This window comes from Cotesia glomerata, linkage group LG8 (genome assembly GCF_020080835.1).
Source record: "Cotesia glomerata isolate CgM1 linkage group LG8, MPM_Cglom_v2.3, whole genome shotgun sequence".
In the NCBI taxonomy this organism is placed as follows: Eukaryota; Metazoa; Arthropoda; class Insecta; order Hymenoptera; family Braconidae; genus Cotesia; species Cotesia glomerata.
In genome coordinates this window covers 10,152,521-10,169,373 of record NC_058165.1, presented here as the reverse complement: position 1 = coordinate 10,169,373, position 16,853 = coordinate 10,152,521, and the positions used below count along the sequence as shown (strand labels likewise).

General features: G+C 36.2%; 1 long non-coding RNA gene across 1 annotated transcript; it reads right to left on the bottom strand.

Moving 5' to 3' along the window:
- Positions 1–5,925: 5,925 nt before the first annotated feature.
- LOC123270702 lies at positions 5,926–16,123 on the bottom strand. The gene is made up of 3 exons (XR_006510668.1): positions 15,895–16,123; positions 9,106–9,111; positions 5,926–5,937 (listed from the first exon to the last, which is right to left on the bottom strand). It is a non-coding gene; the product is annotated as an uncharacterized LOC123270702 (long non-coding RNA).
- Positions 16,124–16,853: the final 730 nt, after the last annotated feature.

Sequence of the window (16,853 nt, the reverse complement as noted above, 5' to 3'; positions counted from 1 at the left end):
AAAATTAGGTCGCACGCGATGTTACTCACCTTCTACTCTCTCTTTTCATACTTTTTTAAGTTTTTTAAACGTGAATACATATTTTTTATATTTTTTCCCTTTGTATTTCTCACTCTAATGTCCTTATCACCATATTGCTGTCGTCCACTCCTACGAGAGTTAGATTCACGCAAAATAATCACCCTCCTTTATTTTTCTATGTGTGTAACTCGCTAGCTTTTTATGTTTTATTTCTACTTTATTTCCACCCTTACCCTTTATGTATACTCGTATCATTATCACAACCACCACCATAACACTAACAACTAACAATATCTTTTTTTTGCACAAACACACCTCTTTTATCGTCATTTCATTTCACAATGTGAATTTATTCCTCCCTCGTCACAATAACACGCAAATATGAGCAAAAAAATAAATAATCACTTACTATCGAGACAATTATTGAGTTAACTCACTTATTTATACCCTTCATTTTTTAGTAGATTTTATAAAAATCTAACTATTGCAGCCGTCCTCATGGCGCAACTTTGAAAAAATTTAGTCGTTTTCTGACTCAGTTTGTCGAGCTGAGTCAGAAAATGTATATAGTTCAAAAGTTTATATATGTATGTATTTATATATATATATATATATATATATATATATATATATATATACAGGGTGTCCCAGAAGTAACGGACGCCATTGTAGCATCTGATGAAAAAAATAATTCTGAGACGAAAAGTCCTTAGCCATTTTTTAATTAGACGCATAGAGAATTAATTATTAATTAAAGTAACGTCGCTTCATGTATTAGAGAGAGAGCGTCAGTGTCCAGTAAAGTATGTGGCAAACAAAGACACAACTAACTGTATGACTAACTAGCTACTATAGCTAACGTAGTCACACACATTTACTTACACATTCACACGTGCAAGCGTCTTCGTTTGGAATGCACTTGACTGGACACTGATGCTCTCTCTTTAACGCATAAAAGGACATTGTTTTAATTAATAACACCGGCACACAAAAAAAAAAAAGTTGTCTGTACTTGGGACGCGCCACATATATTCCCATGTAATTTGACCCGCTGAACCCGAATTTGAGGTCCGTTTGGCCCCTACACCCTAGGATTTTGAGAAAACTGTAAAAAACCGAAAAAAAACGGGAAAATTGGGGGTTTTGGTGATTGAAAAATTTTTTTAGATTCTAACTATGCATGATTTTCATGTATTTCGATCTGCTTTATACTTATCTGAAGTGTACTCAGACCAGCAGCCATTAAAAGTCTAAGTAAATCCCGAAAAACCCATGAAAATTGCGAAAAAAAACAAAAAATTCCCAATATTGTAATAAAAAAAAATGTATTGAGCTAAATATATGATGATTTTCATGTAGGTTTATCGACGACATATAAATCTCCAACTTTTATAACTCAGACGTCTCGAAAACATCAAACAAATGTGCAAAAAACCCCGAAAATTGGAAAAACAATCAAATGTAATATAATAAAAATCGAGTTATTATTCAAAATAAATAAAAAAAATCATATCATTCGATCTGTGGTGCATAAAAAAAAAGTATTTCGTCCTAAGACTTAAAAAAAATTAATTTTTTCGGAAAATATCATCAAAACCCTTTGGATTTGAATTTTAATTCGTTCTCCGCTTATATCTCACCCTTTTATCTTCAAACGTCCTGCATAAAGGGTTTCTCTTTCGTTTCCTCTCTTCTTCGGGTAAATCTCTCTTCAGAGTCCAACAATGATCTGCCATCATATTTACATCCCACGTTCCTTGATATCGTTTTTCCATCACACTAATGTCTTGATGGAATCTCTCACCTTGCTCTTCACTAAAATCACCAAGATTTTCAGGAAAGTGTGAAAGATGAGAATGTAAATAGTGCAATTTTGTATTCATTAAGCAACCTAAAGTATTATAGTTGTATAACAACTCGTCAACTAAAGTTGCGTAGTTATCACTTTTCGTATTCCCTAAAAATTGCTGTGATACTTCCTTAAAACTTCCCCAAGCTGCTCTCTCAATCTCGTTCATCTCATATTCAAGATTAGCATCCTGGAATAGAGTCCGAATTTGGGGTCCATCAAAAATTCCTTCTTTTAATTTAGCGTCACTTATAGCTGGAAATTTTTCGCCCAAGTACTTAAAACAGTTTCCATCTTTATCCAGAGCTTTGACAAATTGCTTCATAAGGCCAAGCTTGATATGAAGTGGGGGCAGCAAGTACTTGGAAGGATCAATTAGAGATTGTCGCGTAACATTGTGAGAACCAGGATTCAAATTTGTTCTTGTTGGCCATTCTTTTGAATGTAATGATTCTTTCGGTCTCGGCTATCCCACAAACATAAGAAGCAGGGGTACTTTGTGAACCCTGATTGTTGGCCTAGCAATATTGTTGCAATTTTCAGATCACCACAAACCTTCCATTGATGTTCTGAATAGTTTATTTTATCTAATACAACCTGTAAATTGTCATAAGTCTCCTTTAGTTTAGTCGAATGAGCTACTGGAATCGGTGCCAATAAGTTTCCATTATGAAGAAGCACAGCTTTAAGACTTCGCCTAGAGGAGTCAATAAAAAGCCTCCATTCTTCGTCTTTGTAAGTGTTTGGCTTCAACTCATCGATCAGTCCTTTTACATCTGAACAGTACACAAATGAATTTTCGCTGTCTTTTGTAAAATACTTCCGGAACTCTTTTTCCCTATCACGATAAAAATAAGCTGTTGTATTTTTAGCTAATAAATTTTTTTTTCCTTAAAGCTGAGGCTAAATGTTCAGCTTTTACCTTAGATAGTCCTAAGTCTCGTACAAGGTCATTCAATTCAAGTTGATCGAAGACTTCAGGGTCTTTACTTCTAGGAACACCACTCGGGATGTATTCTTCATCCTCAGAATGGATCTCTTCGGGTTCAGGATCGATTTCTTCAAAGTTATCTTCAACTTCCATCTCTTCATGTTCATTCACTGGTTCAGGAGCTGCAGGTTCTTCGACATTCAAAACTTTTTCTGCTGGCACAACTGATGTTACGTTGGCATATTGAATTTTATGTTTGGTTGTCGAAGAAAACCTGAAACTTCCGTCGTGCAAAAATAGCAGTTTTTTGACTCGTTGGTGCAGACCAAATCACAGGTTTTGAAAATTTCAAGCACTGTTTACTTTTCGTCTGCTCCCAACGAGTAAGCATCGTGTGACACCGATTGCAAAGTGAATGTGGTACCCAAGTTGCTTCCCAGTTCGTAATCTGGATACCGAAGCAGGTTTCGTAGACATTTTTCAATTTGTTTGAAAAGATCTACGACTTTTCGTTACTTCAAATTCTCCACATATGTAACAGAAGCAATTGGAGTTTTTGTTACATATGTGAGAGACACTTCTTGTCATATTAAACGCTTCAGAAGCCAAGTCACCCACTAATGAAGAGCTGCAGTCACTTGATGACGACGCCTGCGAGCCTGCTTTCTCACTCTGACCAGACGCCGATACTGGGATTCCGGGTCCCTGCATCGTAAAAAACTTATTACTTGTGCCTGCCATGACGGCATTCAAGCCGTTAACCCAGGGACTATGCCAGACGGTCCTGTTGCCCGCCGTCACCACGTGGAGGTGCCCTGGTTACAGGCACAAGCATTTAAGCAAGAAATCGATTCTGAGCCCAAAAGTTCCTAGAAGTGAAAACCCTGAAACATCAGCTTAAAGAAAAAAATTTATTAACTAAAAATACAACAGCTTATTTTTATCGTGATAGGGAAAAAAATCTGATAACATTTTTAAAACGGCGAAAATTCATTAGTGGACTGTTCAGATGTAAGAAGTTTGATTGATGAGTTAAAGCCGAACACTTTCAGGACGAGGAGTGAAAGTTTTTCATTGCTTTGTCTAAGCGAAGTCTCAAAGCACCGACTCCAGTAGCTCATTTGACCAAAAATCATTGAAAAGTTTGTGGTGATCTGAAAATTGCTACACTAGTTAAGCCAACAATCTGGTTCACAATATATCCCTTCTTGTATGTTTGTAGGATAGTCACGATCGGAAAATTCCCTACAGTAGAAAAGAACGGCCAACAAGAAAGAATTTGAATCATGGTTCTCACAACGTTATGCGAGAATCTCTCATTAATCCTTACAAGTACTTGCTGCCACCACTTTATATCAAGCTTGACCTTATGAAGCATTTTGTCAAAGCTCTCGATAAAATGGCAACTGTGTTAAGTACTTGGACGAAAAATTTCCAGCTATAAGTGACAATAAATTGAAAGAAGGAATTTTTATGTACCCCAAATTCGGACTCAATTCCAGGATGCTAATCTTGAGTATGAGATGCACAAGATTGAGAGAGCAGCTTGGGGAAGTTTTAAGGAAGTATCTCGAAATTTTTAGGGAATGTGAATACAAAATTGCACTATTTACAATCTCATCTTTCACACTTTCCTGAAAATCTTGGTAATTTCAGTGAAGAAAGAGAAGAAACATTCCATCAAAACATGAGTGGATGTCAATATGATGGTAGATCATTGTTGGACTCTGAAGAGAGATTTACCCGAAGAAGAGAGGAAACGAAAGAGAAACCCTTTATGCAGGACGTTTGAAGATAAAAGGGTGAGATATAAGCGGAGAACGAATTAAAATTCAAATCCAAAGGGTTTTGATGATATTTTCCGAAAAAATTAATTTTTTTTAAGTCTTAAGACGAAATACTTTTTTTTTATGCACCACAGATCGAATGATATGATTTTTTTTATTTATTTTGAATAATAACTCGATTTTTATTATATTACATTTGATTTTTTTCCAATTTTCGGGGTTTTTTGCACATTTGTTTGATGTTTTCGAGACGTCTGAGTTATAAAAGTTGGAGATTTATATGTCGTCGATAAACCTACATGAAAATCATCATATATTTAGCTCAATACATTTTTTTTTATCACAATATTGGGAATTTTTTGTTTTTTTTCGCAATTTTCATGGGTTTTTCGGGATTTACTTAGACTTTTAATGGCTGCTGGTCTGAGTACACTTCAGATAAGTATAAAGCAGATCGAAATACATGAAAATCATGCATAGTTAGAATCTAAAAAAATTTTTCAATCACCAAAACCCCCAATTTTCCCGTTTTTTTTCGGTTTTTTACAGTTTTCTCAAAATCCTAGGGTGTAGGGGCCAAACGGACCTCAAATTCGGGTTCAGCGGGTCAAATTACATGGGAATATATGTGGCGCGTCCCAAGTACAGACAACTTTTTTTTTTTTGTGTGCCGGTGTAATTAATTATCTATGCGTCTGATTAAAAAATGGCTAAGGACTTTTCGTCTCAGAATTATTTTTTTTATCAGATGCTACAATGGCGTCCGTTACTTCTGGGACACTCTATATATATATATATATATATATATATATATATATATATATATATATATATATATATATATATATATATATATATTTATACGATATAACGCGGCTTGTCAGCACGATAGCGTTTTCAATTTATAACTGATTCTTCTCAAACTCAACATGCATTATCTATCGATCAAGACCAAGGTTAAGTTCGAAGATGAGCTTAATCGGGCGAGTAATTTGGAAATGACAGGATTTTGAAATTTTGAAAATCGTAAAAATTGATGTTTTTACTACTTCAACTTGATATAATTACTGACCGAGACAAGATATCAAAATTCGGTAAAATGCATCGTAAAGCTCTTTTAATAAGCTTCAATTTCCACTACTCAGAAGTGGTAATAGCCTCAATATTACTCATTTTAGAATTCGTTTAATCAAACAGTTTTACTGTTGCAGCCATTTTAGAATTATTGTCTGCATCATAGCTTAATCATGATGTAAATTCAATAATTACGATAATGATTAGTCTTTCGTGTAATGTTTTCAGGTAATTCGTCAATAAATATGTCACAAATTAGTTCTATATATTGTTTTCTTCAATTAAAATTTTATCCGGTTTCAAACATCTGATTGATTTGCAAGTTGTTGTTCCTAAGCAGTTATTTAAAATTTGGTCATTTATAATTCAAATTTTATAATCTTTGCAATTCTTTCAGAAACTTTTTCTTCAAAAGTTAATTTTTTTTCCAAAATTTGTTCTAAATAGTTTTAAATTTATTATTGAATTTTGTTTTTAATTCATAAATTAAGTTATACATTAATAGTGTTATTATATTATTTTGTTAAAAATCAATTTTCTTTATTTGAAAAATCTACTTCCATTTCGGCTGCCGAATGGCCTTTTTTAATTTTACAATTTAATTTATAATTTTTTTCTGTAGGCACCATATGTGTACCAGAATTATAGACTTCAGAAAGTATTACCACTGCGGTCCGAAACGAGTTCTTCTTTGACCGCATATATGATCAAATTTAACTATAATATATGCCAAATTGCACTGAAAGTTATAAACCAACGTTCTAAATAGCAAATTGTCTAACACTTTTTTTAGAATTTAGATATACAAATACATGGAATGAGCATGTACTGGTACATGAGCAGCTACTGCGACTCTTACCTTAATTTTAAAATTTTTTATGCTTAAAAACGTAAGGTTTTTTCGTGTTTCTTATTATAATAATTATCATAATTTATAAACTATTAGTGATACGACAACATCACTTAGAGTCTTTATTATTCGCCACTAAACAATTCCCGGGAAAAAATGATCAGACCTGACCATGCCTTCTCATTTATGATCAGGCCTAAAATTAGACCTGATCATACCTGTTCATGTATGATCAGGCCTGAAATTAGACATGGTCATCCCTGTTCATGTCTGAAGTATTAAATACGCTCAGGCCTGATCATACCTTTTCACACCTGTTCATGCTTGTCCATGTCTGTCCACGCCTATTCATGTCTTAAGCGTTAAATACGCTCAGGCCTGATCAGACTTGCGTAGTCAGAGATGTGATAAAAATTTTTTCTTTGACGAAAAAAATTTTTTTTGGTAATCACAAAATGTGCAAAATTGATTTTATCTTTACGTTTAAATGATTCTGAAATAAAAAATTTGTTACATTTCGTAAGGGATGTTTTGGTCTGCTCTGCTCCTGCCTAATATGAAAATCATTACTTATTTTATTATTTAAATAAATGTGATGTTATAATGAGATTCGGTTAAATAAATAAATTAGGACTATCAAAATCTATTACAAAATCAATTTTTATATTATATTTATGATAAACTTATTTGATACGTTATGTACTTCATAGAATTTTTGTCACATAAGATAGCAGCACAGCAAGCGAAAACTTCAAGGCGCACGGATATCACCAAAGTTAATCAGCATTGAGCGTGGTTAGTAGTTGGATGAATGACTGCTGGTGTCACAGCCGTACAATTGTATGCAATCATTTTTTTAACTTCCCGCTAAAAAAATTGAAACTTTTCAAAAATCGGAAAGTTATTGGTTTTACCCCGTTTTTCGAAAATCGAGTTTTCATCAGATCTCGACGTTTTGAGGTCCTAGGAAGCTTTCCTGACTATTCCGCGAGGGTGTCACTATGTCTGTATGTATGTGTGTGTGTGTGTGTGTTTTTTTTTTTTTTTTTTTTTTTTTTTTTTTAAGGGGGGGGGGAATCCTTTTTACGGATTCTAGACATAGTTGTTTGGCCTGGATATGTGGCGACTCGACGCAGTGTCATACTAAAACTCGACGCTAGCGCCCCTACCCACTAAACCCTAAACCCCTTTTCCTCTTTCCCCTAATCCCTCGTGGAAACCGCCGTTAGGCATTACTTCGTGAGGGGAGGATCTAGCTACTGCTCTTTCTTCTGGTAGCTAAGGTGTTATTTTACCTTTCTTCTAGTTGTTGTCATTTGCTCTTCTTCTTTCGATGGAACGCAAGTGTGTGTTCGAGAGATATCGTGAACGGAAGAAAACCGAAAAAAGTGTTTTTTCACAGTTACTCCGAAATTTCTAGTTTGACCAATTAAAACTTAGAAATTATTTATAAGGCTTAAAAAACTACGTAGAATGCCGTCAACCGCGTAAAAATCGCTTCATTCATTCAAAAGTTATTGCGGTATGAACATTCAAAAAATAGTGTTCTATGAAACTTCTATCAGACTTTTAAGCTCAAAGAGCTCAAAAGCACAGAAAAGGTATCTTTTTGAGCTCGGAGAGCTTAAAACAACACACAGATTGTACTTTTGAGCTCGAAGAGCTCAAAAAAGCGGCCAGGTATTAACGGAATTAGCTGGAAATTGCAGGGATGGCCATTAGGGTCAACCGTTTTCCTAATTTTTAACTTCCCGCTAAGAAAATCGAAGATTTTCAAAAATCGGGAAGTTATTGTTTTCACCCCGTTTTGCAAAAATCGAGTTTTCATCAGATCTCGACGTTTGAAGGTCACAGGAAGCTTCCCTAATTATCCCCGCGAGGTTGTCCCGGTGTCTGTATGTATGTGTGTGTGTGTGTGTGTGTGTGTGTGTGTGTGTGTCTGTGTGTCTGTGTATAAGTGTGTTTTTTTTTTGGGGGGGGGGGGAATCCTTTTTACGGATTCTAGGCATAACTGTTGGCCTGGATATGTGGCGACTCGACGCAGCGTCATACTAAAACTCGACGCTGACGCCCCTACCCACTAAACCCTAAACCCCTTTCTCTTCTATCCTCTGATCCCCCATGGTACCGCCGTAAGGCATTTCTTCGCGGGGGGAGGAATAAGCTGCCGCTCTTCCTTCTGGTGGCTAAGATGTTATTTCTTCCTTCTAGATTCGGTCTTTCGCTCTTTTCCTCTCAATGGATCGCAACTCGGTAAGCACTTTTGTAGCAAAAATGCTTGTGGCGTTCCAGGCAGCTTCTGACGACAACATTGCCTCTACTATTGACTCTGGTTGGGTTCTCTTCTTCAGAATCTTCTCTAACTCATTGCGCTGTTGGTTGAAACGTGGACACACAAAGAAGATATGCTCCGCATCTTCATTGACCCCTGGACAGGACGGGCACTCTGGGGTATCATCGTGCTTAAAGCGGTGGAGATACTTCCGGTAACATCCGTGTCCTGATAACATCTGCGTTAAATAATAGTTGATCTCACCGTGACTCCGGTTGAACCACACATCAACCCGAGGTATGAGACGGTACGTCCACCGACCCTTATCTGAAGCATTCCACTCTTGTTGCCATCTTGCGATGCTGTGTTGCCGTTCTTCGCTTCTAAGTTCTTCAGGGCTCAGTGTGGTTGACCTTTTTCGTTGATATAGGTTCCGTCTTTCCTCAGCTAGGACTCTGAGAGGCAGAGTACCGGAAATAACACACACTGCTTCCTCTGATATTGTGCGAAAAGCGCTAGCTACTCGTAGGGCACTCAGTCGATATACTGGTCCAACCTTTCTCAATGATTCTTGCGTTTTTAATGCGTCGGCCCAAATGGATATTCTGTAAGTGAGCACAATTTTAAATCCTGTCAAATCATGTAAATCAATAAGGGAAAAGATTAAAATTTTCTTTTATCTCTCCAATAACAAGCTTTCTTCAGTTTGATGCATTCACTCATTTATGACTACGAATTTTAAGAAAAAGATACAAATTTTTTCAATTGAGTTTTTTTCATTAGTGATACTCATGGTTTTAGTTCTGAAAAAACTGTCTAATGAACAAATGAATTTAGGGCATCGTGAAATGTTTCTGGCAGAATTGACAATTTTATTAAATTTTTCTAATTATCTAACATTGACAACTGGGCAATTCTGTTAGTGTTATGCGATACATATTAAATATGGAAAAAATTGAATGTAAATGTTAAAATAGTGAAAATAATTCAGTATAAGTTATTATGATTTTTAACTTCCCGCTAAGAAAATTAAAAATTTTCAAAAATAGGGAAGTTATTGGTTTCACTGCGTTATGCGAAAATCGAGTTTTCATAAGATCTCAACGTTTTAAGGTCACAGGAAGCTTCCCTAACTATTCCCGCGATGGTGTCCGTGTGGCTGTGTTTTTTTTTTTTTTCCTTAGGGGGGGGGAATCCTTTTTACGGATTCTAGGCATAGCTGTTTGGCCTGGATATGTGGCGACTCGACGCAGCGTCATACTAAAACTCGACGCTGACGCCCCTACCCACTAAACCCTAAACCCCTTTCTCTTCTATCCTCTGATCCCCCATGGTACCGCCGTAAGGCATTTCCTCGCGGGGGGAGGAATTAGCTGCCGCTCTTCCTTCTGGTGGCTCGTGTGGCTGTGTGTGTGTGTGTGTGTGTGTGTGTGTGTGTGTGTGTGGGTGGGTGTGTGTGTGTGTAAACCTCTTATAACTTTTGAACGGCTCGACTGATCGGATCGAAATAGGTGGCGATTCAAAGAGTATCATTGCCATTAAATTTCGTGAAAATTTGAATCGATTCAGTTGACTAGATTTTGAGAAATCTCAATAATAAAATTTTCAAAAAATCGTTTTTTTGGAATAACTTCTTGGCTGGACCGATCAATTCCAAAAACTCATCCGCTCTTAAATTTAAAAAACCACGTCGATTGCCACCAGTCCCGTCAAAATCGGTTGATTCGTTCGAGAGTTATCGAAAACGAAAAATTTCGAAAAAAGTGTTTTTTTCACATAACTTCGACATTTCTTTTTGGATCGCTTTTGAAGAAATAAATAATTATTAGAGCCCAAAAAACGACGTCGATCGCCACCAAGAACGTGAAAATGAGTTGATTGGTTCGTGAGTTATTGTTGTCGAAATAATTCGGAAAAAGTGAATTTGTAAAATTTTTCTAAAATTTTCGGTTCAATCAGTTTCTGTTCACAAGTATATCATAGAATTTTAAAAACTGCGTGGAATACTGCCAACCATGTGAAAATCGGTTCATTCATTCAGAAGTTATTACGGTTTGAAAATTCAAAAAATACTGTTTTATTACACTTCCATCAGACTTTTGAGCTCGGAGAGCTCAAAAACGTCATAAGTGCAATTTTAAGTGCTTAGATATGGAATTAGCGGAAAGTTGCAGGGATGGCCTTTAGGGTCAACCGTTTTCCAGATTTTTAACTTTCCGCTAAGAAAATCGAAGATTTTAAAAAATCGGGAAGTTATTGGTTTTACCCCGTTTTGCAAAAATCGAGTTTTCATCAGATCTCGACGTTTGAAGGTCACAGGAAGCTTCCCTGACTATCCCTGCGAGATTGTTACTATGTGTGTGTGTGTGTGTGTGTGTGTGTGTGTGTGTGTGTGTGTGTGTGTGTGTGTGTGTGTGTGTGTGTGTGTGTGTGTGTGTGTGTGTGTGTGTGTGTGTGTGTGTGTGTGTGTGTGTGTGTGTGTGTGTGTGTGTGTGTGTGTGTGTGTGTGTGTGTGTGTGTGTGTGTGTGTGTGTGTGTGTGTGTGTGTGTGTGTGTGTGTGTGTGTGTGTGTGTGTGTGAAAGTATGTGAACCGCTTATAACTTTTGAACGGCTTGACCGATTTCATCGCGGTTGGTGCTATTCAAAAGTGCTTGACCGAACTTAGATTATGAAACTTATTTGGACCGATTCAGATTAATAGATTTTGAGAAATCTTAAAAATACTGAAAAAAAAAAATTTTTCATATGTGGTTTTTTTGGAATAACTTTTAAACGGCTTAAAGGTTCAATTCCAAAAACTAATCAGCTCTTAAACTCAAAAAACCACGTTGATCGCCACCAGTCCGGTCAAAATCGGTTGATTCGTTCGAGAGATATCGTGAACGAAAGAAAACCGAAAAAAGTGTTTTTTCGGAATAACTCCAAAATTCCTAGCGCGATCAATTCAAAATTTAGGATTCCTTGTGAGGCTTGAAAAACTGCGTCAAATTCTTCTAACTGCGTAAAAATCGGTTTATTCATTCAAAAGTTATTGCGGTTTAAAAATTCAAGAAATAGTGTCTTATCAAATCTCTATCAGACTTTTGAGCTCGAAGTGCTTTAAAGCATAGAAAAGCAATCTCTTTAAACTCGGAGAGCTCAAAATAACCCATCAATTGTATTTTTGAGCTCGAAGAGCTCAAAAACGTCATTGGTGCAATTTTAAGCGTCTAAGTATGGAATTAGCGGGAAGTTGCAGGGATGGCCTTCAGGGTCAACCGTTTTCCTAATTTTTTTATTTTAATTCATTATAGAGAATTTCGTATGACTCTATCAAGTACTATATCCATAAAATTAAGCAAAATAATTTATTGAAAGTAACAATGGGCTTTCAGACCTGTCTGATCAGGCCTGATCAGGTCAATTCATGCCTGATCAGGCATGGTCATTTTTCATGTCTTATCAGGTCTGATCATTTTTTCCTGGGAAAGAACAAATTAAGCCATTACATCAAGCTTTTGAGCAATTATTTATTTACTTTTTCGTTTTACTCTATATACCGTTTTCTACCCCGAAGGGAGGATTATTTCGGGTTATCCCGAGTCGAAAAAATGAACTTAGATGAGCTTAATTTAAACAATTAAATCAATTGTTTTAGTATAGTAGTTAAGTTCATTTAAGTTAATTTTTTCAACCCGGGATGCCAAAGACTTAACCTTTCGGAGATTACCTTCCGCACCTTTCGCGTATATTGGTCCAAATTTTGCTAAATTTTGCCAAAAGAGGGGCTTCAAGAGGGCTCTGACCCCCCTTAGAGGCTGTGACGGCTGGTCGGATCGGCTCACGGATCTGCTCCTCATCACTGCTCCGAAATAGCCGACAAGGCCTTACTCAGGTCGAGCCTTTGGCATGACCCGAAATAATTATTTTGTTTTCTTCGGGGTAGAAAACGGTATATATTTCAGGCTTAAAAGATGAAAATAATATATTTTTAAATCTAGTTTCTGGTTTCTTCACAAGCTTACAATAAAATTGAAAAAAATTTTCTGGGCCACTCCAGTTTCCCCGTTTTAATATCTCGTCCAAATTTAATCTTTGCAGATTGAAAATCTGACGATAGCTGCCATTTGATTTTTGAATTAGAAACATCTGAGAGAGAAAATCTGTTGAATGTGCTGAATCACCTGATATTTTGCGTTGAGAAGGGAACTGACATTGGCTTTTGGGTAAAAGTGATGGTATAATTTTGAATAATCTTCATAACATGATTCGGAGCATCTAGTTTTTGCTATTGGGGGATAAAGTACTGAAATTGACAAGTTTGAAACTTGCAATCATGCTCGGGGTAACTTACGATCTTTCTTACCGTAGTCACGTTTCTTATGCTCTCTCCTTGACTCTTTTGCATCTTGCTTACGAGAGGACACGTTAGCTGTGATTCCTGGCTGTGATGTAGGATATTTGAAGGAAGAATACCCAGATCCAATCGATTTTCGAAAAGATTTATTCTTCGATTCATAGAAAGAAGGTTTCTTTGTAAGAGGCTTTCTGCTTTGAGGGAAAACCTTGTTTAATTCACTTTGCTGGTCTAAAAATTTTGAAAGCAATTCCTCGTCGAATAAGTGGGTTTCTGATGGTAGAATCTCCGCCAACATCGCCGCGTGATGTTGCTCGCTGGGTTTAAAAACTTTTCAACGCATCTCGATTACTTCTGCTCTTCTAGCGCACGTAAACTGAAGCAGGTCGTCCGAAGTTTCTTTAAACTGAGAATCTTCTAAAAAGGCTCTTTTTAAGTCATTGAAAGCTTCCGGGTGTTTAGTTGCTAGGAATTTCATCCCTTCCATCAAATTTTGTCGCTGTTTCAGCAAACCATGAGTCAAAGTTCCTGTTAGCTCGTCCATACGCTCCAAAATCGTAAGATAATAGGACTGAGAAACAAGACCCTCCAACTGAGTGTTGATTTTCAGTGAATCAAATACTGGAGATGCATGAAGTTTCTTTTGGACTTCCTTGTACTTGATCCTATTCCAACTTGCCGACCCAAGCTTCTGGCAGGCAATTCCCTGAATTTTAATTTCAGGTGTTGGTGGAGGAATCAATGATTCCTTCTCCTTGACCTGCGGATCAAATGACAAGGTCTCGAGATTGTTTATCGGCTGTACTGACGGGTTAATTGGCGGATCTTCCATTCCCGGAGGGGTCCAAGCCGATGAAATAATTGAGTGAGAATCGTCATCACTAGATAGCTCTGAGCTGCTCTCAAACTCTTCCCCCTCTACACTTGATTCTTCCTTCCCTCTTTTTTTACCTTTCTGCTCTATCTTCTGGATCTTCTCAAAGACAATCTCGAACATATGATTCATTTGGTTTTGTAGTGCTGCTACCTCTGATCTCTTTACCGCCGAATGGTTACCGGTATCTTCACTTAACCTTTATACGCCTTGAAGATTTTCTGACTGTAACTCTTCTACTTGTCGTCTCAATCTTTCTGCGGCCTGTATTCGTGAAATGCAGAAAGGCTTAACTGGCTCAATTGCGCGCATAAACATTTCTGCTTCTCTTAACGAGCCTTTAAGCTTGTTTACTAGGGCTGGAGGACTTATTATCAGACCTCTACAAAACGACCAATTCAACATAGAGACCTTAAGATCTTTATATTGTTTCTCCGGTAAGTCTACTGCCCCCGGATTGAAAGCTTGAGCTAGTCCAACCGTTGGTAAAGCAAATCGCAACTTTTAAAACAAAAACTGGTAAAGCAAAAACCACTTTTAAAACAAAAAATTTTTGCAGTTTTTTTTAGATTTTTCGAAATCCATCGGTCCGAATCAGTCCAAATTGTATTCAAATCTAAGTTTGGCCAAGCCCTTTCGAATGGCACAGACCGCGATGAAATCGGTTTAACCGTTCAAAAATTATAAGAGGTTTACATACTTACACACACACACACACACACATACACACACACACACACACACACACACACACACACACACACACACACACACACACACACACACACACACACACACACACACATACATACATACATACATACATACATACAGATACCCTCGCGGAAATAGTCAGGGAAGCTTCCTAGGACCTCAAAACGTCGAGATCTGATGAAAACTCGATTTTCGAAAAACGGGGTAAAACCATTAACTTCCCGATTTTTGAAAATTTTCAATTTTCTTAGCGGGAAGTTAAAATTTTAACTTTTTTATAATTAACACATTTGTTTATAACAATTTTTTAAACAATTAAGGTTAAAAATATAAAAAATTTATATAAATGATATAAAAACAAATTAAGGTAGTTCTTCCACAACCTATAGTTTATGCTACTGCTGTCTTTTTCATTCGCTAGTGTCACCTCTCTTACGGGCTATTGCTCTCTTACTTCCACGTATGACTTTATTTGTTTACTTTACTAGTTTACCAATGATTTCTCAAAAACTATGTAGTAGGGAATTTCAGAATTTTTTAGGGTAATTATACATGTATTAATCTAAGTAATATTAATTTTTCGTGAAATTCTTAAAACTTCTTTATCACAAAAATAACAAAACTTCGCGGTTTTCTCTCTCTTTTCCAATACCGCCTGTGTAAAAATGTCATTTTCAATTTCAATTACCTTTAATTAGAAGTGATAAATCGTCTCCAAATTTTAACAGCATGTGCAATATGCATTTAATTACTTATCCTTTAGTAAAAAGTTGATGTGACGTTTTCATTGTTGTCGCTTTTCGTTGCCATGGTAATCGTTGCTATGGTAACTATCGCCATAGTAACCGTTGCTATGGTAATCGTCGCCATAGTAACCGTTTCTATGGTAACGGTTGCTATGGCGAATTTTTTCCATGAAAATAATCATAACTTTTATTAAAAAGTTGATGTGACGTTTTCATTGTTGTCGCTTTTCGTTACTATGGTGACCTTCTTTGGCAATGGTTATCATAGCAACGGTTACCATGGCAACGGTTAAATATTAATGAGTAAAATTTGTAAAAATATTGATTAATTAAATTGTCGATAATAAATATTTTGACAGAAGCACGCAAAGCGCGTTCGATTTTCTAGTATTATAAATTTGGAAGGTTTCTTGAAATTTTGCTCGCAGGGCCCAACTACCTTAACGTAGTTCCAGCGTGGTATAGTATAGTCAGAACATTTACTATGGACAAAAATTTAGAAGCCTCGGCACACAGACGTTCACACATACAATTACATATTATTAGTTCTAGTGATCTGGCAACGTTGCTATTGAAAACCGTGAAAGATTTGAATTTCTCGCTTTTTATGCTACACTATTTCAGGGAGCGTTGCGCACAGCATTGCCAAATCACTATAAATTGTTCAATGAGCAGGTTGGAAATGGATCGAAAATTATTTTTTAAAAATATTATTTCTCAATAACAAAACGGTGAGGTGCTACTTTTATTTTCTTAACTTATTCTAAAAACATTTTTCAACATTCTTCAACTTTTTTTTCCAATTCTGTCGAGAGAATTTTTGAATATAATAAAAAATAGTTAGAGAGACCGGACATTGTACATACTTTAAATGGGACATGATCCTCTAAATCGCGGACTTTGTCTTTAAATATCTCGCGATCTAAACGGTCAAAAATTATGAAATTTTAGGAATTTATAAATAAAGCTATTCTGAATCCGTAAAAAAAACTTCAGCCGAATCTGTCAAAAAGTGGTTTCATGCTGGAACTACTTTAATAAGTAAAAATAATTATTTTTGTTGAAACATCAGAGTAAGCAGACGCGTGCGCACGTCGTCACGCGTTCTTGCCCTAAAAATCGAGAATAAATAAATTTTTAACTTTTATAATCAAATGACTTTCATCTGTTACAAATCCTATTTTTTAGGTAGATGTCTTTGAATATTATCTATTTGTTGTTGTCGGTCTGATATCGTTATTTGCAAAAATATAATAAAAAATACATTTTAGGACATATTGCCTTTTAATAACGTGTTTTTTTTTAATATTCAAACGAGAAATCTACCTATCCATGTCGGGTATGGCCGAATGGCGCTTTTTTTTACTCTCGCGGACAATAGTAAATTATTATTATTAT